Below are 27,203 nucleotides of genomic sequence, written 5' to 3'. Positions count from 1 at the left end.
ACTGTAAAGCTATTTATTTCGACGGCTTTTGGTCTCGCTTATGAATTTAGCTAATGCATTTTCACGCTCTGCGGACCTGCTGATCACATGGTAATCCCGGTCGTTGGCCTGGGAACGAAGAAATCTTAATTAAAGATGGCTGCTTGCATACTTCGCAGAAAAAACAGCTCGCTCGAGCGTTCACTGCAAACAAACCGAAGCAAGACCCATAGCAAAAGATTTAAAGAAGGCGTTTTAAGGTAAGCAAAAGCAAACCAGCTTTTTTGGAGGACATTGATGTCTTTTTGCGGCAAAAATAACGGAGACAATCTAATCTAAAGTCTGAGTCGAGCGTGGCCCTCGAGAAAATTGGTCAAAATTATGCAGCAAATGTTGCGCTAGTCTCGAAACAAATTAAAATTCAGCAAACTTGTCGAACTGAGCGAGAAAAAGTCGTTTCCTGTGGGTGTGAACCGTTTTACAGGGTTAACTTTATTTATTTTTTAGAAACCCGGTTTAAAATTCCAAACATTTTCCCAGTTGCGGGGCCGCATGGTCGAGACGAGTGAAGTAATATTTCGTAAATCTGTTCAGTTCATCTCTTATTTTCCCGCCAGCTTTTTGTATTTTGTTTTCAAGCTATCTGGACGCTTCCACTTTGACCCATTTTATAGAGTGTTTGTCCTTTTTTATTTTACCTTTGAATAGTGAAAAATTAACGAACAATTCGAATATAAAACCTGATCAAATACTAGGTGAAACCAAAACTTGCTGGGGAAACTACAACTCAGGTTGAACCAGAAAATTGTTGTTATGATTCTTTATTCCTCTTGCAGAACGATACATTCATTCCATGCTTTGTGTATTTTCAAATTTAAAACAAGTTTGAACTGCGACTGCATTTTTTTCAGTGTCACACTTCAGGATTGATTTCTTCTCCAATATTTCTTGATTGAAATCGATACTAAAATCTCTTCAGACTTTATTGATACTTTTCGAATGAAATCAATACCAATCGAACCTTAATTAATAAAAGTGATCAAAATCAATTATCACAAAGTATTGGGTCATCGATTTTTGATACCAATAAATTGATTAGTTATTGATGTTTATCGATTTTTATTGATTTTTATCAAGTACCTGAATCATCCATTTGTTATGCCATGGAACCGAGCACTGGTAAATAGAATATTTTTTTATGCCGAGGCAAGATGAAACCTCACCAAATTACCGACTGCTGTACAGTTGGTAATTTTACCTGAAACCAGGTTAAAAGTTTTCCTTAGAGAAGGTTATATTTTATTACTATAACTGTATTCTTCCACAATTCTTTTATTTATGATAAGTGTCTCTCAAAGTAGACTTACCAGTAAGCTTCTTTTTTTGCAGGAGGAATGCTCTAGACCAGAGTTTTAACTGTGACAGCACATAGTTCAGAACAGGAACACCTCAGGCATTCATCCTGACTTAAGGTAAGCTTGCATGCATACACTGAAAAATGTTTCCTGGTTAAGAAAAAAGACAAAAATTAAATTGTTTTCAAAAAATAGGTCTTAAATCATGACTGGTATAAGGGCCATTTTTACTTTATTCAGGGTTGATCAATACCTTTATCCTTGTATTAACCTTTTTTTCCATTTATGGCTTTAAAAAAAAAATGCTTTTGTGTATTTCAGCCATTGTACAAAATTAATGTTTTCCTCTGCAGTAACATTAAGAGTTTAAAGGGAGATTATGGGTGGTACTCTCATTCTTCATGTAGTGCCACAAAAAGTCTTCACAGTTCTTGCACTTCGAACAGTGTACACAAAAAGCCATTTGAGAATGAAATAAATGCAAATGTGGTGAAAAATTTTTTTTTTTTTAATTAATTAATTTATTCAAACAATGTAATACAAAATGAAAAGAAAATTACATGCAAAAGGGAAAACAGAAAAAAATTAAACTAATAATAACACATTGTTTATAACTAGTGGGGATACATATGAAACAAAGCCGTCAGTAATGACCACTGATGATTTACAAGAAACTAATACTACTTACTTAAATAAAAATAAATTACAGCAAGGTTTACAGGCTAGGTCAAGATAAAAGTTACAGTTGAAAGGAAAGGGACGTTAATTACAATTTGACTTTACATTTAAGTTTTCTGACGGATATTGATTATTCGGAACATGTTAACAGACACACTGGAAAGACGTTAAGGAGGAGTGCATTTTTCTATTTTCCATTGCAGCAACATTTTTCTCCTGAACTCTTGAAGATGGGGTTTTCTTTCAAGCCTTTTACAATACAAGGTTGCCTTTTGTGATTTCAAATAGGAAAATATCACTCCTCTTTTGTTCTGATTTCGTAATCCTCTCACATTTAGAGAAATGATTCTAAATTTACGTGACATTTCTGTGTTTTAAATTTCCATTGCAAATTTCTGGATGACATCCCAATCTCTGTTGACAGTTCCAGTCGAGATCTTTTCCGCAACGCAATATTTTTTTAAACCTTTGAAACCTTGGTACAAACACTTTTCTGGTTTTCCATTTAAAGGTGGCTTTTTTACTAACTGAAGGAGTGATTCTGCATGCTGGCTTGCTACACATGTTTACAAAAATGACAATAACAAAAACGATCACAAGGACAAAAAAAAAAAAACACGGGAAAAATAATAATAATTATTTCTATATACCTTATATAGAAAACGGAGTAATAAAAAAAGTCTACTGTGAGGCTCTTACCTCCTTCACCTAAGCCTGTCCCCATCCTTTTTAGACTGTACAACGAGTAAGTTCAGTGTCTAATTGATATATTAAATAGTTCAAAAAATCGTAAACACAAGTTAAAATTGAAAGTTTTCCAAGACGAGGACAGATTAAATTGCCTCAAGGTCCTCCTCGCAGCGGATTTTGATAGGGCTACCATCTGGCGAAGTTTTTGCAAAAATCTTACCGTCGATTGTCCATACACTCACAAAGATTCCATCACGTTTCATCTTGTTCGCCGTTCCGACGAGGAATAGATCTTTCAAGTAAACGTTTTTCAGTTTAACTCTTTCCTTATACAAACGTGCCTTGACTTTGTGGCTAACGAATTTCACTATGATCGGCTTGCTGCCACGGCGATGTATTCTATGCGATATCTCAATGTCTTGCGGTAATATTTCGACATTGAGCGCATTTCCCACTTTTAAAACCACTTCCTCCGTGGACATGTAGCATTCTTCAGGTATACCGTCGATTTCCAATGAATTTTTTCTCGAATACTGTTCGAGGTCATCGAGAGAAAACCACAGTTTATCTGTTTCCTCCACTTGTTTGTTTAATTTTTCCGTAGTGTGGTGTAGCTGGACTTTTAGCGATTGATTTTCTTTCGTTACGCGGTCTAAGGTGACTTTAACTTTATCGAAGTCGCGTCCCTGTGAATTAACTGATGCCCTTAGATGCGACAATTCTTCTTTAAGGGACTGGTTTTCTATCAGTATTTTGGAGACTGATTTTTGAAGGCCCACCAGTATATCTTTGATTTCAGTCAAAGTTGGCTCTTTACCGCTTGACCATGTTGCCTCAGTGTTGGCCGCCATGTCGTTAAGCGCTTCTTCGGTTTGATGGCGCTTTGGCTCGATGTTTTCGTCGTCTGGGGATCCTCGGTCGCCTCGCTTGTTCTTTTTTGTTTTGTCTGACATTTAAACCTTTTCTAACATTTAAAGTTTTCGGTCGTTAAGGACGGGGAAGGTTACGCTGCTCAAAAAACACGTCTTCCTTCAACCACGCACATGCTCAAATCTCTCGCAAATGTGGTGAAAATATTTAGTTTAATAAAAGGTACGGCGAAACTGCTTATCATAGGCAAGCCAGGCGAGTCTCCTGAACTTAGATTCTGGCCTACTTATTACCTGTTGATATTTGAGCAACTCTAGCACTTTTTGAGGGTATGCCAAGACAATAACAAGCATATAACTGGTATATACATCCAGCCACTTCTAAAAAAAATCATTGACTACATTTCTCTTGCACTCCATTAAAAATGAACAAATTCTAGAAAAAGTAATACTTTACCAAGGCACTTGTCAAGACCTGACATGGCGGTTGTTGCAAAGTTTAATATGAATTAATTATAACAAAAGCAAATTTTTACTTGTCATTCCTCCTTTTTAGTTTGAGTTCACAATATCTTAAACTTGAGATGCTCTCTTGATATCATGTTTTAAAGATAATCACTTCTAAACACTCAATGGAGGAAGAATATTGGGAACCGTGATCTGAATATCAACCAGCATTTCCTTTTAATTCTAATAGATTTGTCTCCTTGGCAGTAGCCTTTGTCCAGGTTTTATTTCTTGTTGACAATTTGTCATTATTAACATTAGTTGGTTGAAGCTCGGCGTTTGTCATGTTTGTCATGTTGGCACGTTTGGATTTTTTCTTCGTGCCACCCTGAAGAAGGCAGTATTGCCGAAATGTCGGAGCAGTTTTATACCGCCATTTAGCGTCATTTTTGAACATTAACAATTTTTTTCTGGCACGTTTGGAACCTTGTTGATCTTCTTCAACAGAGCCAAGTTCTCCTCTGTTGTGTTTTCCTTTAGTCTTTCTTTCCTTTATTGGACATATGGTTGTTTTGGGTGGAGGTAATCAGCAAATTACTTGAATTGAGATTTTTTGGGGAAGATATTACTCCTTTACAGAATTTGCATCTGCACGCTAACTCAGCGCATGCTGGTTTGTAATTTAGACTTCCTACATTTTTAGAATGTTTGATAATTCTGGCCACAGTTTGCCATCTTATTTTAAAGCCTTCCTTCGTGGCTTAGTGGCCCAAACATTGTATTTTTATTAGTTACAAAGGATGATGTTGTCACCTTCTATATCCCAGTGAATTAGACAACTGCCGTGCAACACTTTGGGTACTTCCAGAAGCTACTAACCGATCTTAATTTTTAAACAGCAAGGCAAGTCTCTATAGTGCTCCTTGCTTTCCTATAAAAAAATACAGAATTAAGGGGGAAACATGTGTGATCCGACTGTTTTAACGCCAATTGACATCCCGCTGTAAAACATCCGCCGTCAAAAGTAAAAAGTGAAAAGGACATTGATCACATGTGCAAAAAAATGAGGGAAATTGAAATAAACAGAGATTTGGAACTTGTGTGTGCAAAGAAATTGCGCACGCAAAACTCACATACAAGTTTATCAAGTGAAGCCAAAGTCTTCGCTTGGTGCCGGGGCCTTGTAAATGAGTCGTATTTCTTCACGTCTTCTTTTTTTGGTCACCCAGATTAACTGTAAGCACTGTCATGTCGTTCAGGTTGTGGCTTGGTTTTGTAAACTGTTCAGGCACTGGCAGCTCAACTCTTTTCCATATGACATTCAAAAGGTTCTCTCTGAAGCTATCTCCAAACCGATGTCCTGTCTTTCCAAAGTAGACAATTCTGGGGCATTTACTGCATGAAATGCCATACAGGAATTGATAAGTGATGCACTTTAATGCCCAGGATCTTGATTTGTCTATTGTTAGTTCTTATTCTTATTCAAAGACAAGTTTGGCAGTCACATTGGTTGCATTTGGACATACCCACTTGAAGTGGGGGATCTGACTAGTAAATATAATCTTTGAGGTTTTTTGCATGTCAAAATGGTTTTAGCGACAGTTTGTTGTAAATGGCGCTTGTGCTTGGGTTATCGCGTGAGATAACATTATTTTTTAAACATAAACATTTGCTGAACATTTCACTACATACCGGTACATACCATCTTCTAGTGACGGTGTCACAGTGTTCGCCTTATCAGGCAGTAACCGGTAAAATTTACCACTTGTAACACGACTCTTTACCGCCTAGAATTGCTAAAATATCTTGAAAATTCAACAGGTCAATAACAAAATAACACCACTCGTTTCACCTTCGTAGTCATGATCGAAAATATAAAATAACAGATTGAAAATAAACAGCGACAAATGCAATATTCATTTACGAATTTGTGCTAGTATTCAATATATTAATTATCAAAATATTACTTACATATAATAGTTCAGTTTTCAAAAACATGCAAAATGCAGATAATAGTTGATTGCTTAGTTGACCGTAGCTGACGCTTGGTGGAGACAAAGGCAGCTTTCAATGTCAAATTCTTCTCATAAGTTCGTAAGTATTTAAAACAAACCCCAGACTGATGCAGCGGGGTGCAATCAATGCTGATTGTTGTTCTTTTGACAAGTCCAACGGGGGCCTGATGTTGGTCGCAGTAATGACAATAAATGGGCAAAGTTGCTTCCTTAAGTCACAGAATTTTGAATAGCCAACAGCTACCTCTAAATAAATTTTCAACAACTTGTGTGTTGTTAAAGAAGATGGTAAAAATACATCCATTCCTTTGAAGTCAAGAATACAACCAGGCAATAGAAAGCTTGCTCTTCTGTGACAATCATAAGCACTACACACAGTGCTGATGTTTTCCTCCAGCAAGGCCATTTCATCTGTGTATTGCTTCCACAGTTCTTCTAATACCTAATCTTTCTCTCCTAAGATAACACCATGTAATAGATATTGGAAATCTGAAGTTCGGACTCTGTCACCCAAGTTCAACATTGTCAAACTCTCTATGGACATCATCATTAAGCTGGTTTCAGGGGCACCATCATCTGAAAACTGGAATATTAAATGATTTTCTAGCTCATTGAACCAAACAAGCTTCTTGGCGAGATGAAGTACTGGCAGATAAAAATCCATTATAATGAACACAATTCCAGTGACTGGTCTTGGCACACCAGGAGCATTTGTGATTTGATTAACTGTACTAATGTCTAACTCCTTAACAAACTTGTCTACAGCAGCATTGGACACAGGTGAAATCTATTCCTGTGCACTTGACATTTCTTGGAACCCATACTTCTGACTCAGCATTGAAAAATGAGGTCTGGGGTTTGCACACCAGCACAAATTTCCTTTTGGAGAGAAATGTTAGAGCTCTCACTGTCTCTTTCCGTCTCCAGTGCCTTGTGGTAGATTTCGTAGCTGATGATGTGCTTTTTTGCTCTCTTGTTGACTTTGAAAATTGCTTACAATCCAAACCAAGGTATGAAAACATGGATTTAAGCTGTTCATTATGCTGGGTAACAGCAGCCAACTTGTCTTTGTTCAATCAAACAGTGCTTTAATTTGTTCAAAACCATTGCTGAGATCGCAATTGCTGCTTACATTCCCTTTCCTGTGATTGTTCCTGCTTTACCTCTTCTTCTGATACCCTTCCACTATATATAAACTCCAAAATGCGTGTACATGTTTAAGTTAAATCACTAAATAAATGAATACAAATAATAGTGGGAATCTTACCGGGCCAATTATTGCTAATGGATTAAATCGATCATCATAGGACCATTGCATTCAATGCCATTAAACTTAAAATACCATCTGTTACAGGCATCATTAGTACAGTCGAACCTCGATTATCCGGACTCGTTGGGACTAGGCTAAATAGTCCGGATAATCGAGAGTCCGGATAATCGAAAGTATGAATATTAATGAGCCAAAAAACGGTCCAGGGCATCTGACTGGATGCGGTGCGGATCTGCACTGACATCGCTAACTTCCGCATCCTGCGCATCTTCGGCGCATTTTTCCACATTGAACAGAAAAAAAGAAAAGTTGCTTCATAATAGCGATAAATCAGCTGTTAACCATCCTCACAAACAAAAATTCCGAAGACACTGATCATTTTGAGGCAGTTTTCCTCCGAAAAACGCGACAAAAACACGCGGATTCGTTCGCAAGCAATTTTGAACCTCCAGGCGTTCCATGCGTCTTTTCGTGATGGGCCTGGTGACTAGATGTAGTGCTAACGAGCGGTGTCGACCGAACGAACTTTCTACTAAGTTTTTCACTTCATTGGAAGGATTTAAACATTCTGATTTTTGCCGTTTTGTCTTGTAAACTTCAGTATAAGACAGGTAAACAAAGGCAGAAAGCAAATTTATTTGTGTGAATGTTTTTATGGCTAGTGGAAACTGAATAAGGAAGTTGCCTGCCCAAGTATTAAATGTTGTTTGATTGGAAACTACACATCAGAGGTTTTCCAATCTTTTTTGACAGGTAAACCACCTTGAAATAACGTTTAAATCGTTGTAGAACTAAGTTATATCTGGTCTTGAATGTGAATAATTAATATTCATGAAAAAATTGGGACCAGAGAAGGAAGTCCGGATAATCGAAAAACCGGATAATCAAGGTCCGGATAATCGAGGTTCGACTGTATAAGCTCTACTTTGTCTTAAGGCCCTTGGTGGTCTGCTGCTAGAGATGCCTTCCAGGGCTGAGATGGGGTGAAATGCTTGACCTTGTGCTTGTCAAGGTTGAGTTGCTTGAGTTTATCAAACAAGCCAGGTTAGTCGAACGCAGAAGCTGCATCGATTTTCTGCTTGCCACGCTGAGTTTGACAATGTGAACTTGTTTGAGACGTGGCTTACAAAGAGATGAGAATGAAAGCTGGATGTTAACTGACAGTCGAGAGGGCAATCGTTTGCGATGAGATTTGAAAAGAAAACTAGCAACTGATCTTGCTGGTGAGTTAATTAATCTGGGATGTGGTTATAGCTATGCAGCTATTACAAATTTGTGCGGGGTGCTAAAGGAATGTTAGCCATCTGGTAATTACCAATCGTCACCTGAAGTAATTATTGTACCATTAGTATAAGTTCAAGTGTTTCCATGGTAGGAGACTAAGTGCCGCATTGCTGTGTAACCTGTTAAAAGAACATTTCTGGAACAGAAAAATAATGTGCAAATTATTCAATAATAATGGCTCAACTTGCAAGAGAATCACAACTATTATTATATGTGGCATTAAAAACGAACCTGTTTAGTCAAGGAACATGAAGCAGGTTCCTATATGTGGGTTACAGCTGAATTTTGATAAACATTTTAACAAAGAAGTTTTTAGTATTTTATTGATATTTATATTGGATTACAAATAAGAGTGACAATAACACCTGAAATTACATTTAGAGAGTAAAAAACATATAACGGTAAACTAACATTAGTATACAGTTAGAAAAAAGCGAAAATAAGCCACGACGTTTCAAACTCATCTTGAGTTCATTATCAAGTAGATATGAGTAAAATAACGGTCGAGTTAAGTTTAAATGCAAATAGAGGTGATAGTATATTAGAATATTTTAAAAGCAGTGTTTTTCGTGGTCAATAGCGTTCACAGTGTTAGTGCGTGCGGTATTTAATTAGGTAAATACTTCCGCACGTATCGAGTCCGCCTGCGTGTTTAGTGCTGGTTTTCTCTCCCTCTTTCCAATTCATGCATGGAAAAATGAACATTATTGGATTGAAAAAAGAGAACACGAACAGGCTAGGCTATCTCAAAATAAAGGTCTCAGCTTTTCTGACTTATAATACTGTACATGAGTAACATCAATTGACTTTCAAGTTCACGATATTGCAAAAAAAAAATCGGTGACTTTCGTTTGGCTCCTTCTGCATTTCAGCCAATCACTTTGGGCATGAGAAGTCACTCTCAAAAGCGCATTTGCTGTGTTAGAGTTGCCTTTGGACTCAAGAAAACACAAAACAACCTCAAGGCAAGATATCTTCTCTTGATAGGATTTCAGCTTCGGAACAGCTGGTATAAGTTCTTGAACCTCGTCATCGAGATTTCCATCATTGTCGTCACTCTCAACATTCATGCTAACCTTGCCTACTTGTTGAAAAAAGCTGTGGTCCCAATTATCTGGAGGTTTTGTGACAAATTGGTGGGTCAAAGCAGCCTGCTAACGTTTCTTTAATTGAGACCACATCCGTCCCGCTCGTTTCTTTTGCCAGATATTCAACAATGTTAATTTGAAGTTCGGCAAAAGGGTTCAAGTGGCCGTTACCAGGGTAAAAATATAAAGGATTGTTCAGGTTGTGTTTTCAGAATGTGGTCGTTGGCTGTATTAACGAGTTGGCTGCATTAACGGGGTTTATTAAAAGAAAATGTAAGCGTATTTTGCCGGGACAAACAAAAGTGGCCGTAATAACGAGGTGGCCGTAATAACAAGGTGGCCGTTAGGCAGGGTTCCACTCTATTGTAAAAAAATGCCGTTCTTTATTAGTATTGTAAGTAGTGTGTTACTTTTGTATATTATTGTAAGTAAGGTGTGTTTTTAATATATAAATATAAAATTGCAATCTAAAGCAGTGAATTGGTGTGGGGAAGATGAGGCATGCATAGTTGGGAAAACTCCAGGAAATGCCTCAACATAAAATCTGGCAGCCAGTGTTTGCAAATCTATCATCTCACCAATGTCAATACTTTGAATTAAACTTGTCAAGGATTTGTATGGACAATCTTGGGAGCTTCACACACTGATAGATTCGGTTTTCTTGCTTTTACATTTCTTTCTGCTTCCCTTGACTACTTCTGTGGCATTGCACATACTAATGTACTTAATAATATACAAGCAGCAATTTCTCCATTCTGATTGGCTAAGAACACGTCAATTTATCCCAAACCAGTGCAAAAAGTGTAATTGGCAGTGCAAAACGTGTAATTGGCAGTGCAAAAAGTGTAATTGGCAGTGCAAAACGGTGTAATTGACAACAGCCTCATGAAAAATACATCTTGAACAAACAAAATGGCGGACGAAAGTGAGACAAAATTTAAACTTAATAACGCAATTTTAATTAAAAGACTTGAAAACGACGCAAAGTACAGAAGAACAACAAACATTACTTACTGTAAAAGACGTAAAATTATCAAAAAGGCAAAGAGGACAAGACATAAACTAAACTCGAAATAAGCTCACGGCCGACGGCCGATAGTAAATTAAAATTCTCGCCGAAACATTGCTTCACTTCTCTGAAGCGAAACGCGAAGAAGTACTGACCAGACTTCCAAGGAACCGGTTACCTAGTTTTGAACACAGAAGAAGCAAGCATTTCATTTCATGATTGTTTAATAATAGCCGAAGCTTGTTTATTTAAAAGCTCGCTCAACAACAAAAGGCACAAAAGATAGTTTTACAACTGTAAGAGGCAAATCTAACCTGTAAAACATCCAGTGAAATCAGGTAGCAATGCGGAGTTGTAGCAGAGTGCTCATCTGTACTAAGAAAATCCGTTCGGTAGATTTTTATAGTTCAGTATTTCAGTTCGGTATTCTAGTTTGACTAATTTGTCAGCTAGAGCAACATGTGTTGAACTGAGGTTGATTTCTGTTCGGGCGAACACAAACACAGCACGGATAAAACGTACCAAAAAAATACCTCTCAGCCAAGAACAGCAGCAGAACCTTAGGAATTTTTTCCTTGCTTTGTCATTCACATTCTTCAAATTCAACGGCGAAAAGAGTCAAAAGACTGTTCTGAAAACTTTTCATGCAGCACTTCCAGAGAGTGAATGAATATTTACGCATGAATTCACACGTCAAAATTTTTAGCCAGGCGCTACTCTGAAGTTGTCACGAAAATTATCAAAGCGTGACCGAAATTGTCGCTTGTATATTATTAACAAGTAATCACATGATTTTTCTCGTGCAATTTGGAATAAATAAGCACTTGTAAATTTTTCAAAGGCTACAAATTGCACTTGCCCTGCGGGCTCGTGCAATTTTGTTAGCCTTTGAAAAATTTACTCGTGCTTATTTATTCCAAATTGCACTCGAAATCATGTGATTACTGGTACTTATTTTGCCATAGTTGGTAGAATTATAAGAACTGTGCTTACAAATTTCAATATCTTCAGCTGCAAAATACTTTTCACATGTCTACACATGCTCTTTACGATCAACTCCTTAAAACTCCGATCAATTCCCTCGTCTTCTCAATCTCTCCAAGCCATTCGTTCTTCCATAATGCATGTGTAATGCATGTGATAAAATAAACAATTTATCAGCTTAATATGTTGATGAGTCGAGAATGCAGAATTAGGTAATTGGGTTACTAATCATCCTCCATGTCAAACTGAAAGTCAGAATCAAAACCATGGCATCCAGTGCATCATGACATAAATCAGCACTGCTAAAAACTGACTGGGCTTTAACCTGGACATGACGATCAAGTTCAGTTTCTAGAGATACTTCACTGTTGTCTCGAGCTCCAGAGGCCTGAAGGTCATCTGCAGATTCTACTTGGATGCCAATGTCAATCATTGTCGCTGGATGGTATAGACTGCCTTCATGGTCAGATCCCCAACCATTGGGAGCTTTTTGAGTGACAGGAGATTTCTGACATGTGTTTTTCTCTAGACTTTGTTGCTTCTGTTAGCATTACCTTGCATTCCTCAGATTGTTGCGACGGCTGCGGCAAGCCAAGCCCAAGGGTTAAAGCTGCCGGGTTGTCGGGACAGCCGGTAGTGACACTTGATCTTGTCGCAGATGGCAGCAGCGAGCCAAGCCCAAGGGTTAAAGCTGCCGGGTTGTCGGGACAGCCGGTAGTGACACTTGATCTTGTCGCAGATGGCAGCAGCGAGCCAAGCCCTGGGGTCAAAGCCTTGTACTCTTGTTGCATCAACAACAACAACAACAATCTTTTATTTGTGCCCAGAAAAGTTACAATAAATAAATACAAGCAAGAGGAAAAAATTTACAATAAAAAAAGAGCACAGCCACTTAGAAATAGCTTTATATAACCTTTATAGAGCGCACATGGCTGAAAATAGTTTCGTTGCCTGCTCAAAAAAAAGCTCTCGCTTAAAATAGACTAACTCTAAAAATGGGGTGCCAAAAAATAGTACAGCACCGAAAACAGATGCCGAGATTCTTGCCATAAAACGGCACATTACAGGAACTGTGTAGATTAACTTTGCCTGGCATGGAATTATTCCAAAAATGATAAAGTTTTCAGGTTTTAGACCATTTCTCTCTTGGAAAGTTCATTACAACCATGTAGATGACACCCATGCAGTCCTGGCCATGAAGAGTGTGTCATAACCAGTTGATTGTAACATGTGACCAAAAGTATGGTGGCGAGCCAAGCCCAAGGGTTAAAGCCGCATACGAGGATGCTGCCGGGTTGTCGGGGCAGCTGGTAGTGACACTTGATCTTGTCGAGCCAGGCAGAACTTGAGCTGTGTGCATACCCCCATACCAGGAATGCTAAGGCATGTGTGGCAAGCTCATAGACTTTCTCCAAAGATACAAAATTCACATATGTGTCACCCAGAACAGTGAATTCAATGAGTTCTCCAGTCAGTTTATCTAAAGCCAGGTTTGTCATGATCTTCATCTCATCAAATAAAATGAAGACATATCTCTGAACATCAAAGTAGGACTCTTTCAGATTTCAACACCTCAGCGACCTTTGCCTTGAACCCTCGTAGGGAGAAGATGGCATTTCTATAACCTTTAAGTCATTGCTGACTTACTTCTAGTTGACTGGCGCTAGAAACATGAGAACAGCAAAAGGAAAGAAAGATGCATGTTCCTCAAACCTTGAAATTCATGGATAAATCCTTCCACTAAAAACCTTTATCCCTTACAAGGCAACCTTTTGGATAATTTGTCTGCCCTTTTTTCGAGTTTTTTTGCTTGTTTACAAGCAAAGAAGTAGGAGAATAGCGTTTAGTGGACTCAAATCTGAACCGGAAGGGATTGCATTCTTGTTAACTCTCAAGGGAATACTTTCCGCTGTGGGTGATCAAAGCGCGTGACTTGTAAGTGTCACTCTATAGTTGTGCTTCAGCACTTCCGTTCTTGTAGAAAAAACGTGACTTGTTAAATTTACAAACATTATATAAGAATCAAAAACGTGAGTAGCCCAAATCTTACGTCACATAACCAATTAAGAATGAAAGCGGTTCAGCGCTCGAAGGCAGTGAAGTTTAAAACGATTAAGAACGCATTTTTTACTAGTACAAGTCTTTAGGCGCTAATATTAATTTAACCTAAAACGATTACAACGCAAATTTGTACTCGTACAAGTCTTTCACACATTAAAACATTGCTAATAGTTAACCAAAGGAAACTCATTTCGTGACAATTGATTATTTCTGCTGAGTTGCACAATTGTGCTTCAGCACTTCCGTTCTTGTAGAAAAAACGTGACTTGTCAAATTTACAAACATTATATAAGAATCAAAAACGCGTGTAGCCCAAATCTTACGTCACATAACCAATAAAGAATGTAAGCGGTTCAGCGCTCGAAGGCAGTGAAGTTTAAAACGATTAAGAACGCATTTTTTACTAGTACAAGTCTTTAGGCGCTAATATTAATTTAACCTAAAACGATTAACAACGCAAATTTGTACTCGTACAAGTCTTTCACACACTAAAACGTTGCTAATAGTTAACCAAAGGGATCTCATTTCGTGACAATTGATTATTTCTGCTGAGTTGCACAATTTAGAATTGCAACATCATCTAGCGAAGCGCACTATTACTAAAAATAGATTTCGCCACATGATACCCCCCCCCCCACCCGCGTGAGTGGGACAACAATTTTAGTTTGGGCAAAGGCTTTGTATGGAGGGGACGCATTCTTGACAAGAAAAAAGGGGCGAGAAAGGCACAATGTGAGGCCGAGATTCTCGAAAGGCTCGAAAAATGATAGATTCCAAACATTTTTGCTTTAGTAAGTGAAAACAGATTGAAGGTATCCAAAAAATGGCCCAAAATTGAATTTATTAGTCGAAGATCCGGTAATAACACCTTGATTCCCACTGCAAAATTATTCAGGCTGGCGAGAAATTTAAGCGGCGGATAGCGAATTACTATCGAATTATATAATTGCGAAGGATTGCTTCATTTAGGCACCGGAAAGATCGTCGGTTGCAAGAAATTCAGAATTCTTCCCGAATTTGACGGCATTGATCGCCGGTCATCCGATCTGTTTCGACACATGATAGATAGAGGGCGAAAATATTATGCTATTCAAACACCTTTCTAATGGAATTGACGGCGGGTTTGAAGCTGTTATTTATCCCCATTACTATTACAGACTGCAGCTACAGCTGCCGAGCTCGATCAGTGTATATTAAATAGTATTTGCCGCGACAATTGTGTAACAAAATTGACCTCTTAAAATATTCGGGTCAGGCAAGGGGACCGATCGGACGAGCGTTTCTTTGTGTAATTTTGTGGTGGCATAAATCTGAGGTTAGCTCTGTTGTGTTGGAAAATGTGCCACTAAGAACAGTGTAAACGTTTTGCATTTCTCATAAAAATAAATGTTTTCTTTCAGCAAATCCCGGCAGCAAATCGGGCCTTTATAATCCATTCAATAACTGAGAGTAAAACATTTTACACATTTATTGAATAATCGCTCTGTTTGACAAACCTTTTGTTTCAAACCACGGTTTGAGCTTTCTACGTTGCACAGGTAAGATTTTTTCTCGAAATCCGAGCCAATCTGGCCATGGTTTTGTGAAACAATCGCTAAATATGCCTCCAAAGTGCCCGCCAACCATACATTGCTCTTACAGAGAGTGGTTTGTTTGATAGAATTTTGACTCACACCGGGGATCAAATTCTGTGACGTCATTAGTGCGCTTCGCTAATTGCAACATCATTAAATGTGTTAAGTGATATTTATAAGTGTTTTTGTAGCCTGTTGTGAAATTACTTCCGGTGTAAGCAGTAAACGTTAAACGTTTCTTCTGCATCGATCGCCATTAGAAAAATAACAGCAACTGTTTTGCTGGAAATACAGTCGTTAGAAATGGCATGTGTAGCTGTAAGGTAAAGAATAACGCGAGGAGAAGCGGCTTTTGGTAATATCCAAACGAAAATTTACTTCTCAATGTGGGGTTAAGATTGCGTGACGAGACAAAAGGTAACTCTGTCGTGTGTAACCTAACCTGCGATCAGGCATTATTTTTCTGCATTAGGCCGAGTAGAAATCTTTCTAACTCGAAAGGAAATAACTATTTCGATTAAACATGTTAAAGGCAAACGTAGTATATGAGTCGCAAAGCACCCAGTCGTCGCGACTGACAAATACAGCATTTACTCCGCGAAAATAAAAAATGCTTGAACTGAAAGACGTTTGAATTCTTCCATGATATGTTCGAACAACAATGCCCAGGATAAACCTTCTACTCATACTAACCTCATGCAAAAAAAGTCGATATCTCGAAGAGATCTTTGATTAAAGTTTCCACATCTTTCATACCGATTTTTGTTAACCATTCAAGTGAGGATGACCAAGGAACTGCAGTGGAACTTAATAGGATAAACAGACATGTTTGACTTGCTATCCGCTATCTTGGATTTCAAGCATTAATAACTCGTTTCAATGTCAAGATAGATGACAAGTGAAAATACATTTAGATGTTTTAACCAATAATGAAGGCTTCATAGCTCAGTTGGTAGAGGAATGCATCGGTATCAGGGAGGTCTTGGGTTAGAATCTCATTGTAGCCTTGAATTTTTTGGCTAAAAATGTAATTGCTTTAATTGCTTCAACAAAGATCATTTTATACTACATCATAACTCAGTTTAACTTTCAACATTGCTCTAGTTTATTAGGGTACATTGCCCTTAATGAACTTAACAAAATGTATTATTTTGGTCGCATTACAAAGTGGAAGGACTGTCTTTGTTCCCCTTTTGACTGGAACAACATGAGAATATTGCATGTCTCAAGGATTATCAGTCATTAAGTTTTCTTGTCTTTGAAAAAGCTGTTGAATCATTGCATAATTCAAGATGAGGCACCTGCAGCTAAACATACATTGGCTTAACAGAGAGCTTCCTGGAGCTGGCCAATCCCAGTCGTCAAGGTAGATGCCCAATAGATCTGGTTGGCCCAACTCATCTCCCCTCACTTGCTCCCATTTTTTCCAACTCTCTTCTTCTCTTTTCTCGTTCCCATTCTTTTCTCTCTTACTCTCTTTCTTTCCCTGCTCTCCCCTTTCCCTTTTCCAGTTAGAAAAAAGCGAAAATAAGCCACCTCCCTTCACTTTTTCTCCTTCCTTTCTTTTTTAACTCTGATTGTTCATATGAGTCATTGGGAGAGTATGCATTTCGTCCTAGATTCATCATCAAATAATTCACCACACAAGCAATGTCATTCATTGTATTACAAAAAATAATGGTTTTGCAAGCTGACTCTCCTTTACTTTGGACATGCTCAATAAGCCAATCCAGTTCCTCAAAGATTGCATTCTTCTTTTTCTCTCTCACAGAAAAGCATCATTTTCTCTATTTGGACTTATCTGAATGATCAGTGGATTCTTCAAGGAGAGCTTGGAAATTATCACTGAACATGTTTCTTTATCAACTGTGCCAGTTAGAGCAGCAAAAGGGGTTCCTTCATAAAAAATAAGACGAAAATAAATAAATTTGAAACCTAATAATTCTCGCAGAAAGAAAGGGAAAATAAAACACTGAAAGGCAGATTGCAGCTTTTAAGTGTAGGAACTTACATGTATCAAGAAGAGAGAAATGAAGTCAAAACGACCTCATCATTCAAAAGCATTAAAAATTGTTTTTCAAGAAAAATTATTAAGCTATTTATATCCTAAGAAAGTGGGATACAAACATTTATGAATGACCGAAATAAGAAAAGAAAGCTTAATGTTTCATTTTTAAATTTTTCCACTATATTCATTGTTCACCTTTAAGAAAGTAAATAATAATTAATCAATGAAGGCTTCTGTTTTTCTTTCTTAACGAATAAACAAAGAAGACAGAGTTCTCCATAAGCTCAGCAAAACGCCACAGTGTTTCTCTGGAGGACAACAGATTTCTTTGCCTTGTATTTCCTGAATGAAAACAAACAACAGTAATAAGGAAAGTGCATAATCACAATGACCACAGTTTCACAACGACAGGCATTATTCTAAGCAAATAAATTCAATCATACATGAATGAAAGGTTTATTACCTTGAGCCAGTCCACATTTCAGTGGTGTGCAATTCGTCGACAACGCAAGCTGCCAATCCTGGGGTACACCCAAAATGTTTTTTTAGCATTTGTAGAAAGCGTGTGTGGATAGCGTGTTCAGCGGACACATACAATGTTGAATTTGCCTCTCTAAATGTCTTTCAGGCGATCCATTTTCTTGGGCTAATTACATCTGGATAGATTCAGCGATTGTTTCTCAATTATCTAGTCCCTGATTATGCTAACTAAAGGGGTTATTACCAGAATGCCAGTGAAGAAACCCCTTTGAGCATATATTGTCATTAACACAAAAAGTTGGAAAATAAGGCTTTTGCCAAAACCATTCGGTAGGACAGCGACAATGTCCTTCTCAAACAAATGATGGATTGCCTTTCTCTGTTCCTCTTTGAGTACAATATTTCCTCCATTTTCCTTTAAAGAAGCAAAAGCTTCGCCGAGAAATCGTTCAAAACATGCATCATCATAATCGTCCGCCATGTTGAATGTAAATGAGAACAGGCCATGAGTTCCTTCTGACCAATCAGAATAATCTATTTTGTTCAGCTGTCCAATCACGAATTTTGCGTCCGGAATCTAAAAGTTAAAAAAAAAAAAACGAAAAAACAATAGCGCCAAGGCAGGCGTTTCCCCTTTTCCCAACTCCCACAAACATGCTTCGCGCTCTCTCTTGCTTGCGCTTTGTGCTCAAACTTTCCTTCTCCCTCCCCTTTGAACGCCGGCCATGCAGGCTAAACAAAGTAAAGTGCATGTGAACTCATAGTTAGGGTGTTTGTTTTTTCGCTAGTGGAAGCGAAGTGTGTCACGCCTTTGTTCCTTGATTCGAGTCTGCAAGAAGTCTTTCTAGATGTTGCTAAAAACGATGCTGAAGCAAGATGTCCTATAACTTAGTTTCTAGCGCTGGGCTGGGGTACAAACATTCGTTCAAGGTGGGGCACTTGAGTAGGCCCTGGCTAAAGCATTGTAGACCACCTATAGTTTGATGGCAGCTGCATCGTCACGGATTACAAGTCTATGGGGAATGTGATACTCGGTTCCTTTAGGTTCAGGTGGGCAGTCTTCAATGATTCCTTGCTACTTCTGTACTCTGATGATTTGATTGTACTCAGCTGTCAAACCATGGCGTTCAAGTTTCTTGTTCAGGCTACTTAGATGGCAAAGGCTTTCTTTCTTGATATAGGAAGGAGGGGGTGATTCCCTCTCCATGGTAGGCCTGTCTCTCACTATCCTTCCTCCTCTTTCACTAGTTGCTCTTTAAACTCACTGTAGACCGTTTATTGGTCATGTTTGGAAGAATTTGCTAATCCAAGTACATCAAGACGACAAAGTTTCATAATCAGTCTGGCTTGTCTGCCTCAACATCATGCGATTGTGGTCGATTCTTGTCCTTGTTTTCTCAACTACTGGATCTCCATTCCTGCCAATGTGCGGTTTTATGCCAGTTTTGATTCCAGTGTATTTGCCACTCCCTAGTACCACGTGCACCGATAGTTCCTTTGTGTCAAAGTCATCAAGCTTGATCCCTTTTAAATGACTGTGGTTGTTGATTGACTGTTGATATTTCGGATTATCAACAGCCAACAATTCTCCTTTGTTAACCTTAGCAAGCTTAACACTTGTGTTGATTCTTTGCGCAGTTGCACCCATGGACAGGGAAAGGCAGAGATTTTATGGTTCCTTTTACTTTGAGATCGAGTAGCTCCCATTGGTGCAAGAATTTCGTTATTGCTGCAATGTTTACTTTATCAATGGCTTTAATAAATTTTCTCTAGAATCTTTTTTTTCACAAGCTGTAAAAGTTTCTCTTTGCCAACAGACAGTCAAATCACAGCCATTTTACTTTTGTACTTGCCTCATCCATGCTTTCTTCTTCGCCTAACAATTTCACAAGATGCACCCACTTTCTTCCCACTCCCTGTTACAGTAATAAGTATCCCCATCTACCTGCTTGTACATGTAAAGGGGTTCATTCACTAGGTCACTCAAGTGGTCATAATGCGCACACTTATTGGGTTGTTACTTGAGCACTGCTTTCCAAAAAATCATGCATTCTGTGGAAAGCATGCATATGTTTTCACATGTGCCCAGCAACAGCTAGAGTTAAAGCAAAAGGTTCACTGCTCTGGCAGGGACTACAAAAAATGGCTTGTAATTTTCAAAGATTTTTGGATCACTGGATAGTTCTTTTGCAGTTCAATTTTTTAACCAGTTATTTAATAGCACTTAAAACGTTTCTGCGACGTCAGATCTGTTTTCAAAATATTGATTTTAAATTTCAAAATATTGACTTAAACAAAAAGTCAAAGTCTAGGAGATCTTTATACCTGTCTGATAATAATTTGTTTAAGGTTTGATGAATTTGTAAGTCACCAAAACCAGACAGAAGTTCAGGCGAGGGGAAAAGAGCAGTTTTCTTGACGTGAACAGTGTCAAGGATATTTTTGGAAAATAAATAATAACATGCTTCAAATTTCAAACTCATAAAACAGGTTGAATAGGAGCAGGCGCTCTTTTGCAAAAATCTTAGTGCAAAGAAGCAGCTAAGTGCTTACTATACACGATGGTACCAAACTGTTTCATTTATTTCCCCATCTTTGGTATTAAAGCCAAAACAGTCTATTGCATCCTTTCATATTAAAACAAGGATTTCAAAGCCTCCAAGTTTCAATACTTTTATTATTATTGCTGTAAATAAAATCAGACACTTAAAGTCAGTTTTCTAATATCAAAATTACCTACCGCCCTAAAGAATCAGGTCTAACTGAGTTAACCTGTTTCATTTTTTATACGGGAATGGCACTTGACTTTAAATGTATTTTGTACAGGAATGGCATTTGATTTAGAGGGATTGGTGATGCGATTGAGAATCTGCGTGTATTCTTTGTCGGCAAACAAAGTCAGGAAGTAAACCTTATTGGATTTCTGCAGATGAGATGGCAAGGAACGAGGCCTGATTAACTTGCTTGGCATTCGACACTAAGGACTCAGCCATGCTCATGGTGGTGTATTTATCAAAGTCTAATAAGTGGCTTTGGCCGTACGTAGAGAGGTGGCCAACCTGGTCTTCAATATCACTTTTCTGATGCATTTCCACAATTTCAATACGCTTGAGGAGTTGTTGAAAAGCGTTGGGCTGGGAGAAAATAAAAGAAAAAAAAACCAAGCCACTTAGTAAAAAGGAAGAAAGTAAAAGAAGAGAATAAAAGAATAAACACAAACCCTACAATCTGATGGGAAAGCAGGAAGGATAAGCTCTGGTTGTTCCCTTCCTGGAGCTGACTGTTTAACAATATCCTTAATAACAAATTTATAATGAACATCGTTCTGCTGCATACCAGATAAATCCATTAGGTGGAGCGACTGGCATCTCTGACCTGTCACCAATGCTGTCAGCATAACTTACTTATGGGTAAGCTCTTTAAGGCTTATGCTTCTCAGTGGTGTTAGTGTTTTAAGGTATGTCAAAACACAGTAAGGATCCCAAACTGATTGGTATCTAGGTATACTAGGTCTATTGTTAAATACAGCCTTCAAAAACCGGTTAACTAATGGGTGTGAACCCACAGTTCTGTTATCATCTAAGTGGATAACAGATGTTAGTAGAAACTCGGCTGTGTTCTATTGGAAATCCGCGAATCTGATTGGTTCTCCCACTGATTTCTATTCGCCGATAGAAAACAGTCGCGTGCTCGCGTAGCTCTTTAAGCGGTAAATTTTCTTGATTTTTGTCTTCAAAGTGCACAATATTGTAGGTTTTGGACTGAAATCCTTTAGAGTTTCTACTAAAACAATTAGACTACTCGCCCTCGTTTTCTATGAGCAAATAGTCAACTCGGCTGCGCCTCGTTGACTATTTGCTCATAGAAAACTCGGGCTTGTAGTCTAATTGTTAAATAGAGCACAACGAGCAGTATTCAGGCCACTGTAGCCAAGTCCACTATCAAACAGTTCAGTTAAGAAATCTATGACTTCTGAAATAGTTGGTTGAAAGGGATCAATATCCCGTCCACTGCTGAATGTGGTCCACCTCTGTAAGTATGTTCGGTACTGTTTCTGGGTTCCTTCCCTCCAAGACTGCAAAATGAGCTCTTGAGCCCTCTGTGAAATGCCTTTTGCACGGCTTCTGCTTTATTACATAAACCACCTACACCCAGAATGGTAGGTTGCCACAGTTTATTTCGCCCATTTTTCCCAGTTTGCTCTTGGTCTGGTTATTGTTACACAGTATTTTTCAGAGTCCTGGCTTACTTTCTTTTGTCACTCTAAAGATATATTTCTGGACAGGGTTTCTTCCTTTACCAAGTTTATTACATTGTTCACTTGTCGACTTCAGGTATTGATCTCTCTGAGGCTTAATCTAACTTTTTTTCTCTATCTCTTCACTTACACCCTAGTATGACGCTAATATAAACCACAGTCTAGCTCCACAACTCACAGTGATTGGTTAATGTGAATAAGGTAAAGCTTTGTGATTGGTTTAACTCTAATGTTTTGGAATGGCAATCTTACCTGGCAACGGCGGTGTTCATTAATCTTGCGGAAACCGCCTTCTTACTTTTTGCTGGACAACTTACAATACCTGGCAAATTGATTGGCTTACTGAAACGGCTAATATGCGTGAGCATAAATGTAAGTTTCTCCAAAACGCATCACTGGAATTGCTGGAACTAAGCGCGAAGTGCATACTTTTCTTGGGGGGAGGTGTGAAAAAGCGTATTGAATCCTTTTTTTCTCAATGTTACCACTGCTTTTTTAGTACTTCTTTGGGATTACCTTTTGGGAAGTTTGACGTTTGGGGGTTTGGTTTTAGCCTGTTTTTTTTTTGGGGGGGGGAGAGGAACAGAAGCAAACTAGTCTCTAGACCTCTTTAACAATTGTATACTCGATAAACCAAACAATGTATTTAATGAGTTACTTGCTTACAATGCTCGTTTTAGGTCAATAAACAATACCAAAGTTTACCTCAATAAACAAAAACGAAGCATCTTTGAGTCATTCTGTGGGCTGCGGGCCACAGGCCTGCTCAAGTTTAGCAAAACCCCTGTTTCTGTATTTCTTAGAACCTGTAGAAATACTTACATTGGCACCTGCCCCTTGGCTATCGTCTTCATTTGGCTTGCTAAACTTAAAGAAAAGTTCCTTGGCAGAGGAAGTCAGGGTGTACTTTGCTGCTGGTGTTGTATTGTGTTCCACATATAACTCTTCAAAGACATCGCCAAGGGAGTCAGAGTTTTGTGCCATTGCCTCTGGGTCAAGATCTTCTGATCTTCTTTGATAGAAGAACAGAATTCTCTCTGCCAACCCGTTTTTTAAGCTGACAATTTTTGGCCAAACTGACTCGGGGTGGTAAATTCAAGGAGGGCTAGTTTGGCTGAGGTCACACCAACTTGCCTTTTGTCCCTTTAAGGACATACCAGTAGACATTCCATGGGATCGAAATTTAGAGAGCTTTGTAAGGAAATCCTTTTCTGCTGTAACTATGAGAGGATTAAAGATTTCATCTTAAAACTTATACGGCAAAGAGAGTACATTAATAGCAACATGTTGAAAGGTCGATATTTGTTCAACGACTTTTGCTGCCAATTTTATAACGCCTCCAAAATTTAAGAGTTTGTATGGGAAATACATACACATGCGCACATTGGTATTTCCTTCCAAATACGTGCCAAGGAGATGAAAAGTGACATGGTTATTATAATGTTTTATAACTGTAGGAAGCGGATGACTTGCTTTTCAAGTTTTAAACGATAAAATGACGTATATTGACAACTACGCATGCCCACAACGCCATTTAACGCGAAATACGTCCCAAGCAGATGAAAACTGACAATACAAGCCAGAAAAAATCATCCAAAGATGTTGCAGTTGCTATAAGTATGTCAAAACAGTTAAAGCCTTAAATACTATTTACATAGTAAGTTAAATTAATTGAAAGTTAAGGTTTTTCCCTTTAGTTAAAATATTTTTTGAATTGTACTAACAGCTGGAATGCAGTCTACAAAGTCCTGCTGAGACAGTCCTTCTTTACTAGTTGGTTTCAGTAAGAATGGAAGCACAGCCATGGCAATTTCTGCTTTTTCATTTAAGAAATTAGAGAAAAGAATTACATTAAAAATAGAGAGAGTGAAAAAAGAACAAAGAACAAAGTGAAAAAATGTACATATAATAAAATTATTACTACATGAAATACTATAACTACATAAAAGGCATAGTCTAATTGCACATCAGTAAGAGAAGCCCCTCTGGTTTCGCACCATTCTAAAAAGTTAAATGTTGTGAAATACCCATGTAAACCCCTTTTTTAAACATAATTTTGATTCATTTATCATTAACACTGGTAAAGTATTACTAATAAACATAAAGCTGCTAACCTGTAGAGTTATCAGTCGCATCGTCATCATTGTGAAACTCTCCATGAGTTGTAAGTAATGTTCCATTCCCCACTTTTTCTTCGTCTCTTTGGTCTTTCCAAGTTCAATTATTTGTTCAGCAGCTGGGCTGAAGTTTCGTCTTAAGGTATCCAGTATTCTAGTGTTGACACCCAAAATCATCTCAAATTCAGAAATGTTCTGTTAATTGGCCAAATTACAAAACTAAATAACAATCATGTTTAAATACCCATGATACAGCCAGTCCTCCTGACTGACCCCTAGACTAACCCCTGGGGTTTGTGTGTTCAAATCCCATCGTGGTGAAGATTTGTTTGACTTTTGCAATCACTTACCAATTATAATTATTATTGTTAAAAAAATTATTAGGAATGGTGTGACAATATGTCAGTGGACCATGTCATCTGTCTGTTTTGTTTTCAACATGGCTGTACGGTTTTTGTTGTGTTTCCCAGATGTGGTCTCTTACATACTCAAAACCTCTACCCTACAGACTTCTGTATGTAGATGGTTTGCTGTTGACGTCCTATTTTCATTCTACTTATTTAACACTGTTGGAGTCAAGGCACAGTGTATCCATTTATGATCCAGCTGATGCTTGTCATTCTTTGTTGCATTATTCAACCTATAAATGTATATAAATGAGGAACTTAAACAAGTAGTTGGTAAAGTCCACAAGTCTTCAGACTGCTGTTACATCTCTGAGACTTTCCATCTTCAATATGGCTTCGACTTAACTTGGGTCAGGTTAAAATCTTTCAGGCGTCAACACATGGCAAGTAAAGGTGGTTTCTGAACACTTGAGCTGTAACTTCTCTTAGTTGAGCTTCAAAATTCTTTCTCGGCACCTCTCTATTCTCTCTATCCATACTAGCACCACAACTTGTAATTAGGATGTCGTCTGCTTAACAAATAGATTCCATTTTGCCACGCGTCTGTTCAGTTATAGATCACAGATGACGTCAAAATGTGGTATGAACAGAGAAGTGGCCCACGAGGTGCTAGCCGAGTGGGTCACTGATGTTCATACCACATTTTGACGTCTTCTGTGATCTATAACTGAACAGACCCACGGCAAAATGGAATCTATTTGTTTTATATTATAACACAATACTTCAGCACACTTCAGTGTGAGCAATGCCGCCGTAAAGATGAGCTAAGTTGTTTTGATTTAACTACTAAGTTATAATCCGATTAATTAAATAAACAGAAAAATGGTCAATTGAAAGTCAATGAAAACTCTAACCTTTATTCCGATTTGGAAAGTTGTTCAAATCTGTAAACATAACCGAAGCATTCAACCGTAATTCGTTTGTTTCCCGTGGCGTCGTCCAATTGCACAACATCGGTCAAACTTTCATACAGATTTCGGATAATTTCTCGAATAATTCACTGTCTTCTTCAAGCTTGTTTCGCCCAGTTAAATGCTTCGAAAGGTGAACGATGCTTGGCGTATTGTTTCTCACTGGACATTTGTAATTAAGCTGAACTTTTTTGCTTTGTTGTGGCCTCGCAAGTTTGAAAAACTTTGCCAACAACTCTGATTTGGACTTTGAACTCTAATCACGCGCGCGAGTCACACCACCGCGTGACGTCATCCATGTGTCTACTCTGATAGATCATAAGTAAGAACCAATCAAAATGCGCGTAGAATTCAGGTTATTATATAATACCTTGTAGGTCCCTTCAAGGCCTTTGAGATTCTGATCCAATTTCCACTGGAAACATTCTGGAGCAGGGAAGAACTCCATATGGCATCCTCAGATATTGATATCGACCCCAGGGTTGGTTTTATAACCACTTCTTCAGTCAATGTGTAGATATCCTCTGGGATCCTGTGAATCTAGTGAATTTTTCCGCGTTTACTGCTCCAGGTTGTCGAGCTCTTCATTTAAACATGCCATCTCTTCACAGTAAAGGTTGATGTGGCAATATATTAAAGACACATCAATAGAGACATGCTGCCCACCATCCTTGTAGTACTTGCGATGCAGTCTTGTTGTTACAAGAAGGTCATTTGGTGCTCGTGGCTTCACGCTTCCGTGACACTTTTCTGTCAAGAAATGATAACAAAACGAATGCAAAGATTCCTGAGGGTGGTTTTGGACGTTGAGGGTTGTAAATCTCCAATTTTTTCTGTTGCCCCATGGCGCAGCCCAGGAAACATGGCAATAAGTGAGCGGTGGATGAGGAAAACAGGGTATTTGTAGATAAATTGGGGAATTCACTGAAATACCCATAGTAATACAAGGCTGCATTTGAGCGTAGACTGGGTGACTCTGCAGGGCTGGGGTATGGACAGGAGCTGCATGTGTTGCTAGGCTGCAGAACCCGACCCACACAGTTGGTCTTCCTTCCCCTGCAGGTTTGTTGATGACACCTTTCCTTTGCAGCGTACCCACTTTTTGACCGCGTTCTTTGGCATGTTTATGTTTGAAATTGCTGAAAGACTTAGTGACTGCATCCTCCCTTTAAACCAATTAATGAAATCCTTCAGAGACCCCAGCAGTTTCAGTTGCTGCCAAAGTATGGGAACACATACTGTAGGAAGCCCAATTGAAACACTCTTTGTCGCATTGTGCTTTCCCCATTTAAAGGTTGACTTCCACTTGTTGAGGATTTCTTGACGATTTGCTGTGAACCATGAAACAAACTGTGGGTCCATTGCTTTCTCTTCCCTTCCATAAACCCGCCTGTCCTTTACTTCTGACGACGACTGTTACCGTCTGATCTACGGAATAGTGCTGATCTGTAATATCTGCCCTCGGCACAACAGAGCAACTGTTTTCCAAGTCCCAGTTGACAACAGACCACTTCGACATGGCCAAATTTTTTTAACCGCCGACCGGTTAGCTCAGTTGGTAGAGCGCCGGACTACCGTGCGGGAGGTCTCGGGTTCGAGTCCCAGACCGGACTAACACTCAGGGTCTTAAAATAACTGAGAAGAATATGCTGCCTTTGCAATAACAACTGCAAATGGTTAGATATTCTAGTCTTCTCGGATAAGGACGATAAACCGTAT

The 27,203-nt window shown here is 38.5% G+C and overlaps 1 long non-coding RNA gene, 1 other non-coding gene and 1 pseudogene across 2 annotated transcripts; 2 read left to right on the top strand and 1 right to left on the bottom strand.

The window, feature by feature from the left end:
• The window catches only part of LOC144648488 (uncharacterized), a 344,754-nt pseudogene that overhangs the window by 50,179 nt on the left and 267,372 nt on the right, over positions 1-27,203 (bottom strand).
• On the top strand, positions 135-17,220 carry LOC144650295 (uncharacterized). Its single transcript, XR_013570084.1, has 3 exons — positions 135-239; positions 1,369-1,451; positions 17,075-17,220. It is a non-coding gene; the product is annotated as an uncharacterized LOC144650295 (long non-coding RNA).
• On the top strand, positions 27,025-27,097 carry Trnag-acc (transfer RNA glycine (anticodon ACC)). Its single transcript has one exon. It is a non-coding gene; the product is annotated as a tRNA-Gly (tRNA).

Source organism: Oculina patagonica, chromosome 4, assembly GCF_052425735.1.
Source record: "Oculina patagonica isolate OP01 chromosome 4, crgOcupat, whole genome shotgun sequence".
Taxonomy (NCBI): domain Eukaryota; kingdom Metazoa; phylum Cnidaria; class Anthozoa; order Scleractinia; family Oculinidae; genus Oculina; species Oculina patagonica.
Note: the sequence above shows the minus strand (reverse complement) of the source record. Positions and strands in the feature narration are given on the sequence as shown.